This window comes from Larus michahellis, chromosome 9, assembly GCF_964199755.1.
Source record: "Larus michahellis chromosome 9, bLarMic1.1, whole genome shotgun sequence".
Taxonomy (NCBI): Eukaryota; Metazoa; Chordata; class Aves; order Charadriiformes; family Laridae; genus Larus; species Larus michahellis.
The window spans coordinates 9,456,492-9,463,957 of record NC_133904.1 but is presented as its reverse complement, the minus strand read 5'-3'; positions in this window follow the sequence as shown (position 1 = coordinate 9,463,957).

Sequence of the window (7,466 nt, the reverse complement as noted above, 5' to 3'; positions counted from 1 at the left end):
AACCATTTACTCACAAATTGTGTTGCGCGACGATTTCAGCCCTACACCACTTCCTATAGAGCATGCCTTCAGGTCATCAGAATGGGCAGAAAAGCCTTCAGAATTGCAAGAATAAGGAGGTAACTTTTCTCACTGCTAGTCCAGGTCTAGCTGGTCTTACTTGGTTTCATTCAGGTTCTGAGAGGTTTCCAGAGCCGGCTCCCATAGCAAAAGCTGGTGCTGCGAGAAACTAAGAAGCATAATAGAAATAAGATGAGATCAATAATGCATTCCCTGATTATGCAAGAGGATGTCTGATCAACGATCCCCTGATTGACAGGAAGTCCCCAACCGCATAATCCTGAACTCCTCCTGGGGGGAAGAGGGACCATGCAGCTAACACGGTCGTGTACCAGCCAGTCCTCCCTTGCCACACCATCCCAGCGTGTGCTCGCTGGCCCCAGTTGTAGCTGTGGTATGAAACCGCCTCCTGTAAAAGCCTGCTCAGAATTTGCAGCAACCGAAAAGCTCAAGGCTTTGTTAGAAGGGAGGCTTTTCAACACCCATCCTTTGCTCCCCCGTTGCATGCAGCATATTTCACGCCGAGCGTCGGTCCCTCAACCCCAAATCTCCCAAATGGAGGCGCACCGGGAGAAGCCATGCCCCAAAGCCGGGCTGCAGCCAGAGCAAAGTTTGGTGACTTTGACTTTTGCCTTCCTCGCTTCCTCCTCAGCACGCAGAAATTACATTTAATCGGTGGCAAGGGTTTCATTAGCTGTGACTAGTGGCATACAATTAGGAATCGCCTGCAAAAATCGGTTTGAAACAGTTAAACACGGTGCAGATTCATAAACACAAGACATTGATTTTTTACAAAAAGGCACTAGGAGGTGTGTCCCAGGCTGAAGGTGATGCTCAAGAGGTGTGTGTGTGGGGGGTGAAATAGTGCCTGTGGGCAGCAGGGCTGGCCCCACTTGGGGCCAGGGAAAACCTCTCTGAGCAGCTTGGGGTGGTGCAGGTCTGCAGTGACCCCCCCTCTTCCCTTGCTTTTCCATATGGACTCCAGTTCTCCTCCCCTCCCCGGGCCAGGTTTGATAGCAGCTCCAGAGGGAATTTTGTCTGAGGGGAGAGCACCAGATCAGCTCTCTCTGTCCCCGTTCACCATCTAATTTTAGCACCATCCTCTCTTGTTTCCCCTCCCCACCTTTCCTTGACGTCTCTGCTTTGTTCTCCACTTTTCCCTTTCATCTCCTCTTTCCTTCAGTCTCTGGCACATTTACCTTGTCTGGCTCCCCCGTAGCCTCCACCTTCCCCCCAGGACTCCCACCTTCCCTGCAGTCCTTCCAAATTAAGCGGGTGACCCACTGGATGCTGGATGCAGGAGACGTCTCCTCAAGCCAGGAATGTCCAGGACTCTGCACATCCACCTTTCCCAGCTTATCTGGCATCACAGCGCTGCAGAAACGGTGCCCAGCTCCTCAGAGGGGCTGCAGTCTAATATAAACATATTTCAGCCCAATTTGCTTGCCAGGGCCAGAGCACGTTCCTCATTCACACGTGATGCTAATCCCAGCTACACAAAAATGAACACGTTGCCACCGTCTTGCCCTCCCTCACAGCAGCAACGGTGCTTTCTGTTTGTGCACGGGAATAACTCCACAGGGCAGGAAACAGTGAAGCTGGTGGATGCTGAAGGATAAACTTGCTTTGAGGGCAAGGTCTTGGAAAGAAAATCTGACTTTCATCACTGCAATGCTCGCTAGCTATCTCTCTGGAACTTTCTGGCTCCCTCTCCACGTTGATAACTCCTCATGGGGAGGCAGGTTTTTTTCCACTCGTGTCTTGTCCACACTCTCTTGCAAAGTTTTCTTTCAGTTGCCACCCCTCTAGAGCAACGTGCATCCAACAAACGCATATCAACCGCAGCAAGCCTGGGCTCAGGGCTCCCGCTTTGCCTCGTCTCATGCGATGTGGCTGTAGCACCACACAGCTGTTATGTGCTCTACCTTGCAAAGACTTACTCAAGTGATTAACTTAACCCAAACTCCTTGTCCCACTGACAGCAAAGGGACTGGCCCAAGGGCTCATTTTAAAGCATTAAGAAGTCTTTAGGGGGCCTACAGGAAAGCTGGGGAGGGGCTGTTTGCAAGGGCATGTAGCGATAGGACAAGGGGCAATGGCTTTAAACTAGACAAGGGTAGGTTTAGATCAGACGTTAGGATGAAGTTCCTTACAATGAGGGTGGTGAGACACTGGCCCAGGTTGCCCAGAGAGGTGGAGGAGGCCCCATCCCTGGAGACATTCAAGGCCAGTCTTGGTGAGGCTCTGAGCAACCTGATCTAGTTGAAGATGTCCCTGCTCACTGCAGGCGGGTTGGACTAGGTGACCTTTAAAGGTCCCTTCCAACCCAACACATTCTATGATTCTTTATGCAGCAAGCCTTTTCTTCACCTTCCTCATTGCAACCTCTGGGCAAATTTGTGCCATTAGAAAAACAAGAGCTCAACATACCAAAACCCCTTCAACCAATTTGGTGTTTTAGCTGTTGTCAGGAACCCCCAAATCATTTCCTGATGCATCTCTTTTACTGAGAGGTAAAAGAAAACAAATTTCATGACCATACCTAGCACCTTCTTCAGCACAGGCATTTCTTAAACAGCTAGCAGCAGTCAAAGGGTATTAAAATGTAGAAAAACCAGTCCTTCACCAATATAGCTTATGGTACAGAGACTGGTTAACATTTGCCAGTATGCCAACAGCAAGTCCTTAGTCTCTTCTGGGTTTGCTTTTAAGAGAAAGAGAAAATCTAAAGCCCAAGGTATAGCCCTTTGCTGGGAATACAAGTGGTTACACTCCAGTTAGACGAGACTCTCTGAGCCAGTTGTGCTTCCTGAAGTGTTTAACTGGGATTTGGGAGAGCAAAGCAACCCCAGGGGGAATGGCCGGACAACCCAGGACTCTGCTTTCTTCCCCTCTCTGTCACAGTCCGGGTGAAACATTGGGTTCTCTCCTAGGCTAAAGACAAACACCGAAACTTTCTGCATCGTTAAATAGCACTTAGCAATATGTAGCCTGCAGATTGCTATTTTTATCAAGTACTCCGTATTTGCACTTCCTCTGAAATCTCAGTAGGGTATCAATATTGCTGAAGCCGGCTTCTGTGGCCAGCGTGCACGCAGGCTGCGCCGGGAAAGATGCATCTTTGAGTTGGCAGGGGTTATCAGCGAGTGATTGATAACGGGCAAACTTCTTGTTCAGCTAAACGGGTTTTGGCACAGGATCACTTGAAATATAACAACAACCAAAAAAAAAAAAAAAAATCAGTCTGTTGAACAGCATCCACCCGTGCCAGATGTGCTGACTGGAGAATATGCCAAATTCTTCTAAGCAGTACACTTGACAGCAGTCCTAGGCAGAAGGGATTTTTTTTTTTCCCCCCCAATATATTTACAAACAAAGAGAAAAGTAACTGTAGAGTGGGATGGATAAGATAAAATATTTTTGTGAATATTGGTCTAAATTTTTAAATGGGTTTCCCTCTACTGTGCTGAATTTCTTTCCAGTGGGCGTGGGAACAACTGGCTTTTGCTGGCACAAATGCCTATGAGGAATAAACTTCCCATATTGCATCTTCGAGCATTTGTAAAATAGTCTTTTAAGACCATGTACAAAACCACTGATGATTGAAGTGGTCACAGGCTAATCCGACTGAGAGAAGAAACTTTATATTTAAGCTTGTTTAACCAACTGAGGCAGACCCAGAAGAATTATTTATATTCATAGAATTATAGAATCATGGAATCGCCTAGATTGGAAGGGACCTTTAAGATCATGGAGTCCAACCATCAACGTAACGCTGCCAAAACCACCACTAACCCATGTCCCTCAGCACCACATCTATCTGGCTTTTAAATACCTCCAGGGATGGTGATTCCACCACTTCCCTGGGCACCCTTGATAACCCTTTCAGTGAAGAAATTTTTCCTGATATAGAACCATAGAATCATAGAATCGTCTAGGTTGGAAAGGGTCATTCCATTCATGACCAATATTTTTATTGTTAACCATGAGCGAAAGGGGCAAGATTCAGACACTTCTCAGGTAGTAGCCCAGACAAGCTCCTTTTCTGTAGTGAACATGCCCAAAAGCACGGGTGCAACTGTTTTTTGATCAAAAAGCGGGGAAAAAAATAATAATCAGGGTTTGCTATTCGTTTGCAGCCCCTAGGAGGGAGCGAGCATCTTGCAGAGTGCTGGAAGGCTGCGCAGATGGAGTCAGTGTGGCTCCTGGTTACCTGTGCTCGGCCATTGCTCCGGCTGTTTAGGCACTGGTTCCTCTTGATGTGACAGGTGAAGGCAGCAGTAAGCGTGACAGGTAACCACCTGTCTACTTTGCAAGGTTTCCTCGACCACAGCTCAACAACAACAGGCTGTGTAGGATCTTGGGTCAGGGCTGGAGACTTATTTGTTCTGTGTGAGCTCTTGGGAAGGTGTTACCTGCCATACTGAGTTCCAGCGAGGAGAAGGTATTTCCAAGCTGTGCAAAATACGTGCTGATTTCTTGCACGTTCAGGTGAATTTTCAGTGCAATCTGTCTCTCCGTTGGGTACTGGCTCGTCCCCAAGTCTTGCCCATCAAGGTTTGCTAAGGGAAAACCAAAATAACCTTCTCATGAGTGTTAAAACCTGAAGGACGATATTTCACCTCCAGCGATGCTCTGAGAGGGAGGGTGGCACAGCCCTGCCTCCCTGCTGACTTTAGTCCTTCCACCATTTCCATGACCGTGACCTGACCAAACGCCCACTGAAGCCAGAGGAGACTCTCCAGTCATATCGATGGATGTCCGATTGCCCTCACTGGCACTTAGGTAATACGTTAAACAGTCTTCAGATATCTTGTGGTCACCAAGGAATTCACAAATGCCTTAGCTTTTACCGCCCTGAGTAATTATTTATTGGGACGGCCTTTTTATAGAATCTGCTTAAAACGTCCATCCAGATTTTAAGGCCAGCAGAGACTATTAGCTCATCAGTCTGCGGAATAACGTAGCCCATAGCATTTCACTCAATAACTGCTGTGTTTAGCTCAGCAGTTAGCATTTGATTAAAAAGTATCTTCCAGAAAAGCCTGCAGTCTCCACTGAAGACATCAAGGAATGAAGAAACTGTCATGGCCCTCAGTGGTTTGTCTAGTGCCTGATCCCCTCTTGGGTTTAAAAGTGAAACGTATTTACTGCAAAATATCCCCACACCTTTGAACGGAATGTGACGTCCTCAGTAAAGAGGGGGGGTAAGTGACTTCAGATTCATAAATCCTCAACGGCACGGACTAAGGTGAGATAAATCTCAAGGTCCATATACAAACGTTTATTAGCTTCCCAAAATGGTTAGTATAGGTCTTAACAAGTCCACGATAATTCGTTAGGTATATAACAATTTATGGCAAGCGGTGAGGTATGCATCGTGTTACTCAACAACAGATATAGGGCAATGTATGGCAAGCGGTACTCAAGGTCATACTTAAGGTCGTTACTTAACAACTCTAACTGTTACTGAACAATTCTAAGGGAAAAGAGAAACTGAGGGGTAGAGAAAGAAAAAGACAGAGAAAAAGATAGAGATGCAGAGATCACTGGTCCTGGTTCCAGCGTCTTTTTCAGGGTAGCTTCCCAGGCATAATCTTCTTCTTTCTTGGAAAAATCTTCCCAGGCACGGTCTTCTTTCTTGGGAAGAATCTTCCTAGGCACTATCTTCTTCTTTTGTTTCTTCTTTTTTCCCCCCTAGGGGCACTTATTTTCCCCTTTTATGTTTGCTGAATTGGCATGGTCCACCCCCCTTGCTGAGGACAGCCTCGTCTCAGGTTTCTCCCTTCTCCCAGGTGACGTGTAGCATGATTTGGGTGGAGAGAAGAGTGCCATAGTCATATGAGTTTAGCATGATCTCTATAATCTTCATTAGCGTATGCAGGGGTGTGCGCTTTCATATGCATTTCACAGATAATGAAGCAAAGGTCACTCATCGGACACAATGGCCTTGAGAACTGAGAACTGGCCAGCTCACCACACGAGTGGCAGAACTATCCTGTCTTCACAAGACAGTTCTCCCACACTTTCAGGCGCCAGAAGTGTGAGCCTTATCAGTTCTTTGAAGGCCAGGCCTGCATTATTTATTTCCTTGTGAGTGTTTGAGGCATTCCATTGAAGGCTTGGAGGGCCTTCTGCCCCTCGTCCGGGAATTTACAGTGCGTCCGTTACAACACCTCTGACCACTCAGCTGGGGAGCACCAACATCTGAAGCCCCCATCCACACTCAGCATCCTCTCAGGTTTGCATCCCCCACAGCATCAACCCGGTGTGCCTTGCAGAGAAATGCCTGGCACCGTCCCGCAGGATAGGGCCATTCATCCTCATTTCAGCCTTGCCGTCTGGAAAATGAAGGAAGAGTCTTTGCAAGTCATTGCTGAAGGACAACTCTTCATTTCTGCCCAGGGGAAGCAACCATTGCTGAGATGCAGAGGTTTAATTCTGACTTTTTCCAGCAGATCAAAAGTTGCACCTTTTTGCCTTCTGCTCTCTCAATATTGCTTTCTTGCTTGTTCCAGTCTCTCGTTTCCCATGTCCTCTGTCAGTTTTGCTGCAGGAAACAGTATCTCATTGGGACAGCCGTCCTAGGTCCAGCTTGTTCATGTCTGATGGTGGGCAGGAATGCACCTCCACTTAACCTTGGGCTTCGCTGGCCCTGCTTTTATTTATATGCATTTCCTGGATCCTCACCGTGGGGAATAAGGATCACGTATCAACCAGATGCTCCAAGGCTTTCACGGATTAAGCAATATGTTCTGGCTGAGCCCGTGCAAAGTGGAGAGTCAAAAGGGAAGGCAACTGCTGTGCGGGGGTCAAGGTCAGCTTCCCTGGGAGGGGACCTTCTCCTGACCTCCCACATACCAGGCTTGTGCGGGGTGATTTACGGAAGCACTAAAGGAGCTCTTTCACATGTTTTGTCCCAAATCTCTAAATTGTTCACTGCTCCTAGTATCCTTTCCTCTGAGCTGCACTTGTCTGCCTTAAAATCCTTTGAAAGGATGTATGGTTTTGTGCTCCAGGAGTGGAGAGTAGGTCAGAAGACCTCTACGCATAAGCCGTTTCTTGCTGGCTTCTTCAGGCCACCTTGTGCCTTGATCTGGTGCAAAATTCGCTGGCTGCAATCCAAGGATCCAGGCAGCCGCACGCATCAGGTTTTGTCTTTAGGCTTGGCTGGGGTTAAATCACTCACTTTATTTGAAATTGTCAGCAAAAAGCCTATCGATCTCAGCAGCCCTGGGATCCCTCCAGTAGCTGGTAAGGCTGGAGTGTCCGGCGTGGCACCGTCTGACTGCCGTTACAGAATAAGGGCACAGTGTCTCCAGGTATTCCCATTCTCTTGTGTTCCTTCCCCTGTGTCACAGCCCTGTGACACTGGATCGTTCACGTGAGGTATTGCATGATATAAT